Raw genomic sequence first — 16,542 nt, 5'->3', positions numbered from 1 at the left:
CAAAATGCCCCTAAGTGGATTAAAGGATTTAGGATTAAAAGGGAGGGCATTCTGGTCATTTGGCTTGCAACTTTATACTTAGTGGAAATGGTAGAATAATATAGAAGTATGAGGAAAGAAAGAAAAGAAGGAAAAGAAAGAAAAAGAAAGGGAAGAAAACAGAGCTGTTTTTCTAAGGGTCGGTTGGTGATCTCCTTCACCGTTTCCTTGTGTTTTCTTGGAGCAAAACTCAGATGGGAGCTAGGTTGGGCTGACAAACAAGAATTCTAAGCTAAGCTTGAAGTGTTGGTAAGGGATTAGCAGGAACACACTAATACCTAAGGTAAGACTTTGGAGTTTTTAGTTTCTGGTTTGGCTTGTTTATGCTATGATGTCTAAGCTGAATTGATGGGAAATTTAGGGGAATTCAAGCCAAGAATTGACAAAGAACAAGCTAAGGAGGGCTAGAGGCTAACTTGAAATCGAATTTCCATCAAAGGTATAAAATTCTAAGCTTTAAACTTTGATGTTTTGATTGTGTTTTGCTGAGTTCTGAAGTCCAGGAGCAGCTATGGTGAATTTTTGGGATTAGCGGTGCATGTGGTTAGATTTTGTATGGTTATGATGCTTGGGATGAGTTAGACATGTTAGTGAGCTTGATTTTGAGTTTGGTGAAAGTTTGGGGAAGTTTTGGTTAAGTTTGGCTAGGGAGAAATCACAGGAAGAAATTGAGCAGTTTGGCAGTCTATGACTAGCGCTACAGCGCTAGCCTTTGGTTGCTGTAGCGCTACCTTGTCTTCAGAAATGGATTTTAGGGTTATTTTCAAGGGTTTTTGACCAAGGGTTTGGGGTTCGATTCCACCACCTTGTTGGGTGGAACTAGGACTTCTCGAGGGCTCGGGATAGGTTCCGAGGCTAGGTTATGGACTTGAGGGTTGGTTGTGACTTTGGTCTATGATTGTGGCTAGGGTCGCACTAGGGCTCAGGAAGGATCATGCTTGAGGATCACTTTGAACAAAGCTAGCAAATCCAAAGGTAAGAAAACTGCACCCGGTTATATGTTTGTGATGGGACTAAGAGCTCCCGATATCTGTATAATGTCAATGATGGTATTATGCCATGGGACATGTGATAGTGGCTTAAGGGTGCCGTACACAATATTTGCGCACAGGGCGCGTTTTGGCCACTGGTAGCCGAGGTCAGCTTAATATTCACTGAGCTCGGTTTAAGTGGGCCGAAGTCAGTGGGATAATGGAGGGTGCGGCCTGAGGGCGCTAACCCTAGTTATCATTTGTGAATTGATGTATTATATGAGTTGATATGTTTGGTATGCTGAATACTTGGTTATTCTGAATGTTTAAATGGTTGAGAACATGTTTATGGAATATGTGATATTGAATTGTCTGTTGATTGCTTATGCTCTGTTATTGTGTTTTCTTGCTGGGCATTGGCTCGCGGGTGCTACGTAGTGCAGGTAAAGGCAAAGGCAAGTTAGACTAGTCCTGAGATGGAGAGTTGCGGGGCTGAATGTACATAGCCAGTTGTTCAGTCGCCATGGCCGAGGAGTGGATCAGGACAGAGATTGCTTAATTTTCTGTTTTGCCTTAATATGGCTAATACTGTATTTAATTCTTGAATCTTTTGTAAATGGTTTTAATCTTAATATTTTTGGGATCCCGTGTAAACAAGAAATGTTTCTTTATAAGAAATGTGACTTTTGAGACCCAAAATTTTAACCCTAGTTCCATTATAGTTTCAGAAACACGTTCTTAATTAAATGACATGATTAGCAAGTCTAGCACTTTTATAAACACACAGTGTAACAGTCTTGGCTATCCAGGGCGTTACAAATAGTCTGGCTAAAAAGTTCTATTCGGATCTTGGTGTTATTCCAGAAATGGATAAACCGCTTCTGTTGTTTTGTGACAATACAAGAGCGATTGCCAACTTGAAAGAACCTCGTAGTCATAAGAGGAGTAAGCGTATAGAAAGGAAGTATCACATTATTCGAAAATATGTGGCCCGGGGAGATGTGAAGGATATGAAGATTTCATTTGAAGACAATCTTGCAGATCTATTTACGAAGACACTACCATAAGCTACATTTGAGAAGCATATCAAGGAAATGGGATTAGTAGAATTAAGGTATTAGTTTCAATTAGTGCAAGTGGGAGTTTGTTAGGGTTTTATGCCTTAATTAAAACCCAAATTTCTTTGTAATCTCATTTATTATCAATAAAAGAATAGAAATCATTTTTTGACTTGTTCAATCACTTTGCTTAAATGTTTTATTTTCATGATTATTTGTTTAATTAAATCATGAGCATATAGCTAATCGTATTTATAGTGACGTAATCATAGTGAAATCTACATATGATTATATGCTCAAAATAAGTTACTCCTAAGATTAGTCAGTGCACATGATTTACACTGACTTGCCAATCTACGATATGATCTACTTACACATTGTATTGTTATGTTCTTTCAAGCACATTAGCAAAGTATATAAGATCGGATGTATTTGTTACATTAGACAGGACTGATATTGACAGTTGATATGATATGTAAACATACCGTCATTATCTATTCTATTCATATCATATAGTTCACCGTAGGTCAATTCAATCTCAAATATGAGTGGTTAGTATTCTAACTGATTGTATTACTTGAGTTCTTTGACTTGTTTGTTACCATCTTACCCTACGGACTAGCCCATATTTACATCTTGGGAACACGGTAGTATAATTGAGTGGGAGTGTTAATCATAGATATGAACATCTATAACTTATGATGAAGAAGTGAAACAATGGTTTCCTTTTAGTTTGGTTCAAGGTGTTAAATGATAGAGATCTCATTTCAGTAATTAAATTAGTTTACTGAAATATCATTTACAAGGAACTAAGTGTTTTGAGGATAAAATACAATGAGGGGTGAAACGGTTTTTAGTCCCATCTCATTGTAGACCGTATATAGAGGATTGAGTGAAAATTATGGTTGTAACAATGGATATCTCATCCGAGCTGGTGGTAAAAGATTGTGTGATCCTTAGCTTCGATTAAGCTCGAGGTGCCCAAAGGTGGATTTGACCATTATAGGTCTCGAACTAGATTTTTATCCTAAGAGGTGGTCTGATAATAACCTGTGTGTTGTGTTGTCAAGTCACAAATCGAGCTTCTGACATCATGGTTAACCAGATGTTCTACTTGGTTGCTTTTCCATGTATTGATTTGCCAGTTGTACCCCAAACTAAGTGATTAAACTCGTGCTAATTTTAGGGTACAATATTTGACCCCCAAGCTCCTGCTCCTGCTTGATGTCCTCACTTTCTTACATGCACAGTACGGGATTTTAGGCTTCTTCCATGTAAAATCGTGCCAGCCTACTAATCGAGTATCGAACATGTGGCTATCAGTAATTGGTGTATGTTCGGGTTTCGAGGACTGTGACACTCTCCTGCAACTTTGTTGCTGCCGTGTGGTTCATTTAATCTTGGCCTTTGGATCTCAACCTAACCCAATCAGATGGCCCGAATTAATTCCCATAGTTTACATATAAATAGGGTGATCAGACCTGAACCCTTAACACCTTTGCATTCAAAAAGTTTCCTTTTAAAAAAAAATTCCCTTTTTCTTCTCAAACTTCTCCCAAAAACCTTCCCCGCCTTTCAGACTCTTAGAAGCTTTCAAGGAGCTTCCTGTGGACGTATTGAAATTTCTGTTGAATCGAACATATAAATTGTAAGTATTTCCTCACCCGGTTTGAATCTTCCAATTCTTTATTTTCCAGTGAGTTTTTTACTTCGAAAAATGTTCTTTATTCAACATTTAACAAAGTGTAACGCCCTGCATTTTTGGTACCTTTAAATGACTTGGGTCGGGATTTTTCTCTGAGTGAAGAATATTATTTTAAATAATATTATATTTGTTTGGAATTTATTTGCATGAGTTATTGCTAGCCATATTATGAATTTTGTGATTAAAAGTCAAGAAATGACTTTCAGTCTTAGTCTGACACAAAAACCCTAATCGGGTAAAAATCTCAAAAAGTAAAATGAAAAACTATGGCAAATATATTTTGGGCATAAAATACAATCATAAAAATTAAAGTTTGGTCAAAAATAATAAACGGAAGAGGAAATGGAAATTTTAGGGCATTTTGTGTTAAAATGCTTAGTTTTACCAAAATGGGGAATTTTATTCCATAAATGGACCTTAGGTTAAATTTTATTGTGTGATTAATTAAATTAAATGGGAGAGACATTTAATTTAATTATTATATGTTAAGTTTTGTTTTTAAAACATTATATGAGTGAAAAAGGTTATCGAAAGTCATTTTTTATTTTTCTTCTTAGGAAATGTTTATTAACCTTTATATAAATATATATATATAATATAAATGCATAAAAAGAAAAGAGGTGGCCGGCCATGTTAGAGTTTTAAATTGTGTGGTCCAAATTAATTATGTTTTAAGTCCCATTTAAATTAGGGTTAATGGCATTAAGTGGTTAAAGGTAAAAACACCTGAGTGTTTTAGATATTTTAGAGTAGTCTAAACTCTTCCAATCCACCCAAACACAACCCCCCCCCCCCCCCCCCCTCCCTTCTCTCAAATCATCTCATCTTCTTAAAAAATTATCTCTCAAGTTTTCTCTCCATTTTCAACCATCAAGAACACTAAGAAAAGCTTGGAAGCTTAAGCTTTGGTCAAGGAAGAGTTTCCCTAAGGTAAAGTTTCAAAAAAATTGACTTTTGTAAAGTTTTTAACCATAGATATTTCAATATCTAACTATGGATATCAAAAATCCACATTAAAAAAATAATAAATAAATAAATACATGATCCCACGTTGAGATGAGTAAGGGTCTGTGAACATGAAAGAAGTGACCCAACGAGCAGCATAGAGCCTAAGGCCTAACAAGGGGATGAGCTGCCTTGTGCAAAATGACCCCTATGGAAGCCAAGAGAAAACATAGCACGCCTCCGAGGTAGTCCCAAGAGGCCATAGGTCAAGTGATGGAACCATCGATCCTCACGATATTTGCTTCATCCTAGACATGCCCATCTCGCACATATGCACATGATGCACCCGCCTCGCGAAGCAGTCTCGCGCGCCTAGGGGGCTTTGCCCAGGTGCATCAGGTGCAGGCGCACCCATCGCCTCGCCCGCGCACCTAGGGGGCCTCGCCCACGTGCCTCACGCAGTCGCAGCATGGGTCTTGTGCCAAGCACCCCACGACCACGCACCTAAGGCCTCGCGACATGGGTTTCGCGCCAAGCTCCCCATGGCCTCGCACCAAGGGCCTCGCACATGAAGGCTACAAAGCGATGGTCTCGCAAGGTGAGATCCTAATCACATGCTCAGGCATCATGCCTTAGTGCACATGCAGTAGGCCCCATTAGAGAGGCCTTACCTCTCTTCCTGATGAAAGCACCACCAATGGGGCACCACTCTCCCTGTGAGTCCCATGAGATGTAAATTCCGAAAGGGCCTAACATCGATTCAACATGAAGTCAGAAGAGATACGGAGTGGGTCTACAGACCAAGAAGAGTTAGGGTATGGATACAGTGCCAATGCTAGAGAGGTAGTGGCAGTACAAGAATGGTAGATGGTCAAGACTCCCTCAGAGTGCTTATGAGGTCAGTATCTAACAAGTAGTGGGGGCCCTTTCGGAATACCAAGGTAGGAGTACTTTTGCAGACCCCTGACATGTACTAGAGCAGACCACCACTCTTCCAACACCACTACCACCTGTGTCCTTATCCTGACAGTTTACTCATGTACTATTTTGTCCCAATGGACCACCATGTATAAGGGGCCATTAGAGCCCAGCAATAAATGGAGCTTGACCCCTCAGAATAACGGGTTGGAAAAAACAATGTAGCTGGACACAAAAGAGAAATATAAGTTCTTTCCTCCATTTTTCTTCTGCAACTATTTTCTAAGTTTCTGTTTAGATTCTTGAAGTTCTTCATTTATAAGCACTATACTTTAATTTTTCTAACTTAACTTTATCGACAAGTTCTCCCCGTCAACACTAACTATATATGTTGTTGGGGGAGTTGGTTAAGGATTTGAAAGAGTTTTTAAGGATTCAAAGCTAGTAGAAACATCAAATCTTAAAGCAAGAACAACAAGAGGTAAAAATTTTACATATTATGGTTCTTATTGTATGGTTTTAATTTTTTTAAACATTATTTTGTATATTGAATGCTTAAATTTTCTTATTGGTCATGTAATAAGGATATGGTAGTTTCTTTATAATTTTTATGATGCTTGTGTGTTGATTTTTGAAAATAGGGACCAAAATCTCCAAGGGGTTTTGTTCAAAATCCTAAAACAAAAATACATGTTTTGAGATGTGACTTCCAAGGGTTCAAACATCTATTGTATATTTATTTTGTAAAATTAAATTATATTGTGATGTTGTTGAGATGGAGTACATAAAATTGAGCTTTTGAAACACTACAAAACGTTTAGAAATGAGTGAGTTATGCTGTTTCAATGTTTAGGTAAAAAAAAATAAAAAATTTCATATTCTTAAATTCGGGACCAAGTTTGGACAGCAACTGTATAGGTCAAATGAAGCCTCTATGAAGGATCCTCCTCCACCCACAAACATGGAGGCCCCAAAGGAGCCTGACGTTCACGGAGATGAAAGGGAAGCCTCATCCCCAGCACTCCCACTTGAGGAAGATCATCCAAGGCCAACGGCTACCCCAGCAAGGGATGCCGGTGAGTTCCTACCTCCAAGGCCACCGCAGGTGCCAAACTCCGGCCGGCAGGATCCAGGCCCATCGGTGCGCAGACTTGACAAACACCCTCAGGTCCACTCCGTGAGCTTGAGTTCTTGATCTTGATTCTATGAAGATGAGATACGCGAACTTCACCGTAAGAACCAAAGGATAGAAACCACCCTGGAACACATGTAAGAGGTGTTAAATGGGCTGTTGCAAAGCAGATCAAACGCAACACTCCCTAAGCGAAAAGAGAGAGGTCAAGAGGGGGTAGAAACCACCATCCCAGTAGACAATGGAAGGACTCGACTCTCTACCAGTAACACTCCCCGGATGAAGTAGCACGAACGTCCCGGACCACCAAAGCAGCCCCAGAGGCCAGAGCCGAAGACCAACGCTGGCCCTCGTAACGATGTCGAAGTCACCTCAAGGAGAACACCCTCAGATTAACGAGAGGAACTCCACAAAAAGAGGGCGGGTAAAAGGACCACGCCTCCTATGGCGCAGCGGGAAGGCAAAGGAAAGGGAGATCCTAACCCATCCATGCTGAGAGACTCCTTGAACAAGAGGAGACAAGACCTAGACACAGAAATGAGGAGCCTACGAAGCAAAATCATCACCGCCTCTGGAGGACAAGCCATTGAGGATGAGTTCGACCATGAGTCGCCCTTCATCAAAGAGATCGAAGCCATTCGGCACCCAGCCATCTTCAAGGAGCCCCATATGACCCCATATGAAGGAAGCACAGATCCTAAATACCATCTGGATGCATTTAAGGACCTGATGAAGTTAAGGGGGATGAGTAGCGGGGCTAGATGCCATTGCTTCTCTGTCACATTGAGAGGACCTGCGTACAAATGGTTCAAAAGACTTAGACCAAGGTCCATCAGATCTTGGCAACAATTTTCTGATGAATTTCTCCCGCAACACCACGCCGTGCGGGTCTACACGATGCCGAGCACCAGCCTCGCCAACGTGAAGCAAGGAGAAAATGAGAATCTAAAGAGCTACATTCACAGGTTCAATATGGAGGCGGCCAAAGTAGGGAGTTTAACCCATAGAGAGCTAAAAATTTTCGTCACAGCCGGAATACGCCCGGGAAGCAAGTTATGGGATAACATGCTCAAGACGGAGGTCACAGATTTGGATGACTTCTACGAGCGGGCGCAGAAATATATTCGCGTGGAAGATGGTCACGAAAGCCTCAAGGCCAAAAAAGGCCAGTCGCCACCAAAACCCTCGATCTGTGAAAGCCAAAGTGGCACAAAGAAGAAGAGGGTACATGAAGGAATGAGAGATGATCGACCCTGGAAGCATAAGCGCAGTGATGAGCGCAGACAGGCCCCCTACACCTTTTATACTGACCTCACTAATGCTAGAGAACATATTTTCGTCACGAATGAAAATCAGGTCCCTTTTAGAAGGCCCCCGCCAATGAAAAAAGACTGGTCCAAAAGAGACCCCGGCAAATATTGCCAGTATCACAAAGATATCGGCCACACCACCGCGAAATGCAACCATTTGAAGGTAGAAATCGAGGAGCTTATACACAGGGGTCATTTGGGCAGATGTGTCAGCAAGGAGAACAAAAGGCCAGAAGAAAGAGCATCCTCACCGCGGGCGTGAGAGGTGGCCTTGGAAGTACAAGGAGAGGTCAGGACCATCTTTGGAGGGCCAGGATTCAGGGGTGAATTAAAAAGGGGGCGAGATAAATATGCTAGGGAGGCCAGACGAAGTCCACCACAGTGCGTCTTAAGTTTGGAGCAACGCCCTCCGAAGAGTTATAAGGGTGAAAATGACTCAATAACCTTCACTGAGGAAGACAACTGGGGTGTACATTTCCCCCATAATGACCCCCTAGTGTTGACTGTCCAGCTCGCAAACATGAGGGTGCATTGGGTCTTAGTGGATAACAGAAGCTCTGTGGACATCTTATATCGCCCAGCTTTGGATAAGATGGGACTAAACATCCGGCACCTAAAGCCTTGCAGTACCTCCTTGTACGGATTTACGGAGATTCAATACAGCCCCTAGGGGCGATCGAGTTAGCCCTCACTATGGGAGAATAGCCCAGACAAACCACCATAATGGAAAACTTTGTTGTGGTAGATTTCACCTTAGCCTTTAATGCGGTATTAGGGAGACCTTCCCTGAGAATATTGAAGGTGATCACTTCTGTGTACCACTTAGCTCTGAAATTCCCAACTCCCAAGGGAATAGCATTCATGAAAGAAGAGTAGAAGGAAGCGAGGGAATGCTATAACACATCCCTCCACATGGCCACAAAACCATCGGTGCCTACGGCAATGGTTGTGCATGAAGGCACGAACCCACACGAGTTAGACCCACGAGTCGCAGAAGAACCTAGAGCCGAACCGGTTGAAGAGTTGGAAGAAGCCACGGTCATGAATGAGCCGTTGAGAAAGTTGAAGGTAGGGAAAAACCTTATGGGTGATGTGAAGGGGAAGCTAGTAGAATGCTTGAAAGCCAGCCTCGACGTATTCGCCTGCAGTCACAAGGATATGGTGGGGATAGACCCAGCGGTCATGTGCCACCACCTGAACATCGACCCAAAAGCAAGGCCTGTGAGGCAGAAAAGGAGAGCGTTGGACCCAGAGAGATATGCGAACCTAAAAGAGGTGCTTGAAAAGTTGAAGGCAAATGGGTTTATCCAAGAGGCATTTTACCCACTATGGGTATCAAACCCAGTGCTAGTCTCAAAGCCCAATGGAAAGTGGAGGACTTGTGTGGACTTTACTAACCTCAATAAGGCCTGCCCTAAGGACAACTTCCCGCTTCCTAGGGTAGTCTAGTTAGAAGACGCCACAGCGGGGCACGAATTACTTAGCTTCATCGATGCATATTCGGGGTACAAGCAAATACCCATGAACCCGGCTGATGAAGAGCACACTTCGTTCATAATAGATAAGGGGCTATATTGCTACAAAGTAATGCCTTTTGGTTTAAAAAATGCATGTGCCACTTATCAAGGGCTGGTGAACAAAATGTTTTCAAATCAAATAGGAAGGAATATGGAAGTATACGTGGAGGATATGTTGGTAAAGACAAAGAAGGCAGGAGAGCTCACCAATGATCTCATGGAGATGTTCGACACCCTTCAAAAGTTTAGAATAAAGTTAAACCCGCTCAAGTGCACCTTCGAAGTTTTATCAGGAAAGTTCCTGGGTTTTATGGTGAATTCCCGAGGTATCGAGGCTAACCCTGAAAAAATCAAGGCATTGCTAGAAATGAGCCCACCATGAAATAAGAAGGAGGTGCAATGCTTAATAGGGAGGGTAGCAGCTCTCAATAGGTTCATCTCCAGGTCTACTGACAAATGCCTCCCTTTCTTCAACATCCTAAAAGGGAACAAAAAGTTCGCTTGGGATGATGAATGCCAGGATGCCTTCCCCAAGCTAAAGGAACACCTTGGAAAACCACCCCTTTTTCCTAAGGCAGAAAAATGGGAGAAGTTGTATTTGTATCTAGCTGAATCAGAGCATGCTATAAGGGCTGCCTTGGGCAAAGGAGAAAAGAAGCACTAGCAGTCTGTGTACCCATGTACTAATAGACGCAGAAGCCCGATACCAAGAAATAGAGAAGTTAGCATATGCCTTGATAGTGGCTTCTCAAAAGTTGAGGCCCTATTTTCATGCTCATGCTCTCGAGGTGCTCACAAACACCCCTCTGTGTCAAGTCTTGCACAAGCCAGAGACTTTGGGAAGGTTGTAAAATGGTCGATTGAATTAAGTAAATTTGACATCACTTACACCCCAAGGACTTCAATCAACGAGCAGGTACCCTCAGACTTTATAGTCGAGATTGCACACCGACCCCATGAGGAGGGAGAAATAGATGAGAATGAACCGGCGCATGAAGAGGAAAAGCACCTTGAAGAATGGAGCCTCCATTTAGACGGGGCATCAAACGAAGGAGGAGCCGACATTGGCATGGCAATGATGGGACCTGAGGGGCACAAAATTTATTGTGCCTTGAGATTTGGATTCGAAGCTTCCAACAATGAGGCAGAATACGAGGCGTTGTTGGCTGGCCTATGGCTAGCTAGGTAGTTAAAGGTAACCCATTTGCATATCTTTAGTGACTCACAGCTGGTAGTGTTTCAGGTGAACGGTGAATACCAAGCTAGAGGTCCAAAAATGGTTGCTTATCTTGCCAAGGTGAAAGGGTATTTTGATTAGTTCAAAAAATACACCATAGAACAGATCCCAAGGGAGCAGAACCCAAATGCCAATGTACTCACGAAACTCACATCCACACGAGATGAAGACACGCTTGAGTCCATCCTGGTCGAATGCCTCCCCAAGCCAAGCATAGTAGAAGAAAGGATCAACATGGTCAAGAACACTGAGGAGTCATGGTTTGCGCCCATCGTGAGGTACTTAAATGACGGGACCTTGCCTTTGGAAAAAAAAGATGCCCGTAAACTGACTTACAAAGCCGCTCAGTACACCCTACTAGATGGAGCCTTTTATAAGAGAGGCTTCTCTACTTCCCTCCTACGGTGCGTAGATAAGGGAGAGGCTTTAAAATTTTTACAAGAGATACACGAAGGAGAATGTGGAAATCATGCTGGGGGGCAGTCCACGGCAAAAACGGCCATCCGTCAGGGGTATTATTGGCCTACCATGGAGAAGGACAAAAGCGACTTTGCGATAAGGTGTGACAAGTGCCAGAGACATGCAAATTACCCCCGACAGTCACCAAATGAGCTGGTGAACATGGCCAGTCCGTGGCCCTTCGCTGTGTGGGGAATTGAATTGATTGGAGTGTTGCCAACAGAGCCTTTAGTCAACATAACGGCTAAGCAAATCACCACCTTTGTCAATAAGTATAACGTCTGCAAATTTGGAGTACCCTACAAGATTATCTCCGATAAATGAACACAATTTGAAGGAGGAATGTTCGAGGTATACTGCAAGGAAAAAGGAATTAAGAGAAGTTTCTCCACAGTAGTACACCCACAAGCCAATGGACAAGTAGAGGCCATCAACAAGATCCTAAAAAGGAACTTGAAAACAAAGTTAGAAAAGTTGAAAGGGGCCTGGGTCGAGGAACTCCCCAATATACTCTAGGCCTACAGGACCACCCCTCGTTCCACCACTGGGGAGACGCCTTTCGTAATGCCCTACGATTGCGAGGCTGTCCTTCCGATAAAAATGAAGATTAACTCCATCCGCATGCAAACATATGATGACCAAGCTAATATCGCAACATTGGTCGGGAATTTGGACCTGCTGGAAGCCAAGAGAGAAAGAGCTCAACTGATGTTAGCCACATATCAACAACGAGAAGCGAGGTACTACAACTCAAGGGTGCGAGAGAGAATGTTCAGGGTAGGAGACTTAGTACTGAGAAAAGTACTACCCAATATGCGAGACCTGGGGGCGGGGGTACTAGGGGCGAACTGGGAAGGAACCTACCAAGTCGCTCAATGCATACCACCAAACACCTATAAACTTGCCCGCATTGATAACACCATCATACCTCGAGCATGGAATGCGGAACACCTCAAGAAATACTACCAGTGAGACTTCTGCACCTGATGCGAAGAAGACCTATGTTTAGTTTGTTCCCTGTTGTGTTAACCTAGTAGGTAGGAATTAGAGAGGCTACCTCAGTGACCTCCCAATTAGATGTAACCCTTTCATATATGTCACTGTAACTTGCATGCCATGAATGAAACTGTTCGCAAATTCACATGTTATTTTTCTTCTCTATAGCATCCACCAAAGTGCCTGCTGGAATAAATTTCACCAAGCACTTGGAGGGGTAGGATAGGAGACAAAATATATAGCAAAGAAGAGGATCCTAAAAGTACCCCTGATGTCAAAAGGATCCTAAAAGGGCCCCTTATATTAGAGGGATCCTAAAAGGACCCCTTATATCAGGAGGATCCTAAAAGGACCCTTATATCAAGAGGATCCTAAAAGGACCCCCTATCTCAGGATCCTAAACGAGACCTATATAGCAAAGGAGAGGATCCTAAACGAGACCCTTATATATATATATAAAAACCCTATAAATCAAGAAGAAGACCTGGTAAGGTATCGCTTGGGTTCACAAGGATTAGCTACCCTTATGAACATCAAGGAGGCCGAAAGGTCCTACAAGAAAAGCATCTAAATAAGAGTAAATGCTTCCACAAGAGGAAGTGCCTCAAGGGAAGCACCCTCCGATAAGCCTAGAGCGGCCACCAAGCCGGCTAGCCAAAAAGGGTTCTAAAAGAGACCCTGGCAAAAATAGTATTATGAATAATGAAGAGAAGGCGCTTCTCGCAAGAAATAATAAGCGCGCGCAAAAGTATATAAAAGAATAACTCGAACCCAAGGGGTCAATATATACTTATAGGAACAATCAAGAGGCACCAAAGAGGGACATATTGAACCCCTTCGCATGGGCTCCAAAGGACCTCAAGCCTGATAAATCAAAAAGAGAACCTATCGAACCCCATCGTGCCGGCACAAAAGGACCTCAAACATAGAGGAATAAAGATGAATGATCACATATGTATATAAAAAAAAAAGAGTTTTGATAACATAACAGGACTCAGAGAAATTACAAACAAAATAGGGCTCAAATGAGCATACATCCACATTGGACTAACTGGAAAAAATCGCAGAATGATAATCTCAAGGCCTCCTGCCATGGGCGTTCCACTCAGCCGCCCGGGCAATGGTGTGCTCACCAAAGGAGGAGAAATCGAAGTTAGGATTCTACCTCCATACTCCGTAGAGGGTGCACTCTATGGATCTATACTCAATATCTACCTTGTCCGCCTCTAAGGAAGCGACCCTCCCCTGCAACGCTGCGATGGTAGCCTTTACACCCTCAAGTTCAGTCTCTAAGCAAGTGACCTTTTCCTGCAACATCGTGGCCTTGGAAGTCTCCCTCTTCTCCTTTTTTGATGAGGAAGAGGCCTTCACTAGGGCCTTCTCTAGCTTAAGCTTGGTTTCAACAAGTTCCCTCTCGAGCCCCTGGACCTGGACTGGAAGACGGTCCTTCTCAGCATTCGACGTGGAGAGGTCTTGAACTGACTCGGCAAATCGCTGAGCCACTGTATAGGTCTGCATAAGAAAAATAACAATAACAATGAATTGCAACAAAAAAAAAAGAGAGGAAAGGGATAGGGCCGACATAAGATGCATAAACTCACCCAAGCGGGGGAACGCGCAAGAGTCTCCCCGAGCTCCGACATGGAAAAATACCCAAGACCACTCCAATCAGCCTCAGGAAGATCTGTGGCGACCTAGACATACCGTCGCCCATAAAAGGCTGCCATGCGGCCCACCCAGAGAATCCCTTCCGAGCTAAAGGCGCTTGGTTGGGTAAGGACAGATGACCCCCTCACAGAAGGAGGAGGGGGCGTAGGAAGATCGGAAAAATGAGCCCCTGATGGACCAGGAGGGGGCGTAGGAATATCAAAAAAATGAGCCCTCGATGGACCAGGATCAAGGGATGCCTGAGGGAAAGCATCGAAGTCCTCAGAATAAGGACAAACGAAACCCCTCGGCATGGCCTGTTGATCCTGGGAATGGGAGGCCATGTCATGGTCTGTAGGGGCTAAAGGAGGGCACCCCCTGGGAGACAATGACGGTCGGTGGGCTTGCCCATGTCCAGTGGAGACCCCCTCTGGCACACTCTCAGTCTCACCCCCGTCCAAGTGATGTTCAGCCAAAACATCCTTCTTCTTCTTTGTTCTAGAAATAGTGCACAACAACCCGGGCTCCGAAACCGGGGACAACTGGTGAAAGTTCAGTTTTGCCACGGTGAAGAGGTGTATAGCCATTTTCTGTGTAGGGTTAGCCTCGAGAAATTTATCCACTGTATTCGCCTCCGACCGACCAACTTCAGGCGTGGCGAAATGCTCTGCACAATCAACACAGTTACCGACAATAACATAAGTTCCTAAAAAAAGGGCTTAAAGTACTTACTAGGAGCTGAGCGAAAGTGCTCACGAATAGAGAGGGGACCCTTCACAAAGAAAAGTCCTGCTTCAAAAACCCTGGGTTGGATATAAAGTGTAAAGCCCCAAATTTCCTAATAAGGTTTAGGACCTTGATTAGGAGGCCGGGAGGGCCATAATTGATTTATTATGCTATTTAATGATAATATGCATGTTTAGGTGTATTAAATATGCATGTGAACCCATTTGTGATTAATTGGGTGATTTTCATATTTTGGCCATTTCGGGCAATTTTGGTATATATGTGAAATGGGTGTGGTGCTTTGTTATTATTTGGTTATGCCAGGGTTACCCAGCACAAGACGATCCTAGGAGGTAAGCTAGTGGGAAAGTCACAACAGGATTTAAGCTTGACTTGGAGTAAGTCAAGGGGTATTTAGAGCATTACCGGGTTATTGGGTAATGGGAATTAATATTTGGTGATAAATTGAGAGTTAGTAAGATCAGGGGGAAATTCTGGTAGTTTTGACTATAATGTCCCCGGGAGGGGGGGGGGGTGTTTTCGGGACCCCAAGCGTTAGGTTTTATTGGAAGCTACTTAAGCTTGAAGTAACCTTTTAAGAAAATAAAAAGAACGTTATGTACGTTCTCTATCCCTAAAAGTTCCCTTTTTGTTTCCCGATCGCATTTTCGAAGGTATCTTGAGTTCTAGGATTCGGAATCAAGCAAGGATCGAGGAATAGCAATCCTAAGGAAGATTAGAAGCTTATTAACCGGAGGATTTAGTTGGAAACAACTCAATCGGAGGTAATTCAAGTTTAAGTTTTAAGTTTTTAAAAGTTTTTAAGCTTGAATTGGATTTTGTGAAGCGTTGAGTTTTTAGTTTGTTTGAGCTTCAGGTTTTGGTGGTTTTAGACCATTGAGAAGTTTGGGAACTTTGATCTAATGATTTGGGAATGTAGGATGGGTTTTTGGAAGGTTTTAAAATGGAAAAAACGAAGAAAAGTGGCTGGTGCGAGGTTGGGCTGCGGCCCTGTTCTTGGGCGCCGTGGCCCTAGCTTGAAGAAGATAGAGGAGGCTCTGCCAGGGTGGCGGGCCGGGGCATGGCCATGTAGGGCTGCGACCCTTAAGGGAAAAATTTCCCAAAAGTGTGTTTTTGTGATGGAAACTTAGATCTAAGGGCCCGGGATCGATCCTACTACTGAGTTGAGTGGGATTCGATGTCTCGGAGGCTTGGGTTGGGTTTGGAAGTGTTTATCTACTCATTTTGATGAGGTTTTATATTATGGTTGTGACTAGGTTATCTCTAGAGGCTTGGAATCGGGATCGTTCTTGTGGCTCATTTGTTGGTAACCTGTGCTTGGACCCAAGGTAAGAAAACTGCACCCCATATGTGACATGCATGGTTATGTTTGATGCATGTTGGATGTTTAAATGTAAACATTGATAGCAAAATGAATGCTTGGCAATCTTGCCCATTTGCATATGATTATTATTGAGGCATTCTGGTAGGTTAAATGTGATGCATGTGATGCATGTGATGCATGAGAAACATGTGATTAGGGCATGCCATGAATGATGAATATGAGATTGGCCAGAGCTTGAGTATCTGTGTTTGTGCATGATCATAAATATGCTAGCAACTGTTTAGTAAGCATGCTGAATGACCTTTTCGTGGATAATTGGCATATGATACTCATTGTTAGAAATGCTTACTCATGCATGGCTCTGACTAATTAGTCAGAATTGGCAAAGGTGCTAGTATCAACTGTGAAGCTGTGACTTATTAGTCAGGTTCGGCAGTGGTACTGGGCACTGGCCACATTGTGCTAACTCACTAGTCATGACAACCCTAGTGAGTAGTGCAAGCTATGTCGATTGGACCTAATCGACCCTCTGCATTG

This window comes from Humulus lupulus, chromosome 3 (assembly GCF_963169125.1).
Source record: "Humulus lupulus chromosome 3, drHumLupu1.1, whole genome shotgun sequence".
NCBI lineage: Eukaryota > Viridiplantae > Streptophyta > Magnoliopsida > Rosales > Cannabaceae > Humulus > Humulus lupulus.
This window is presented reverse-complemented; position numbering follows the sequence as displayed.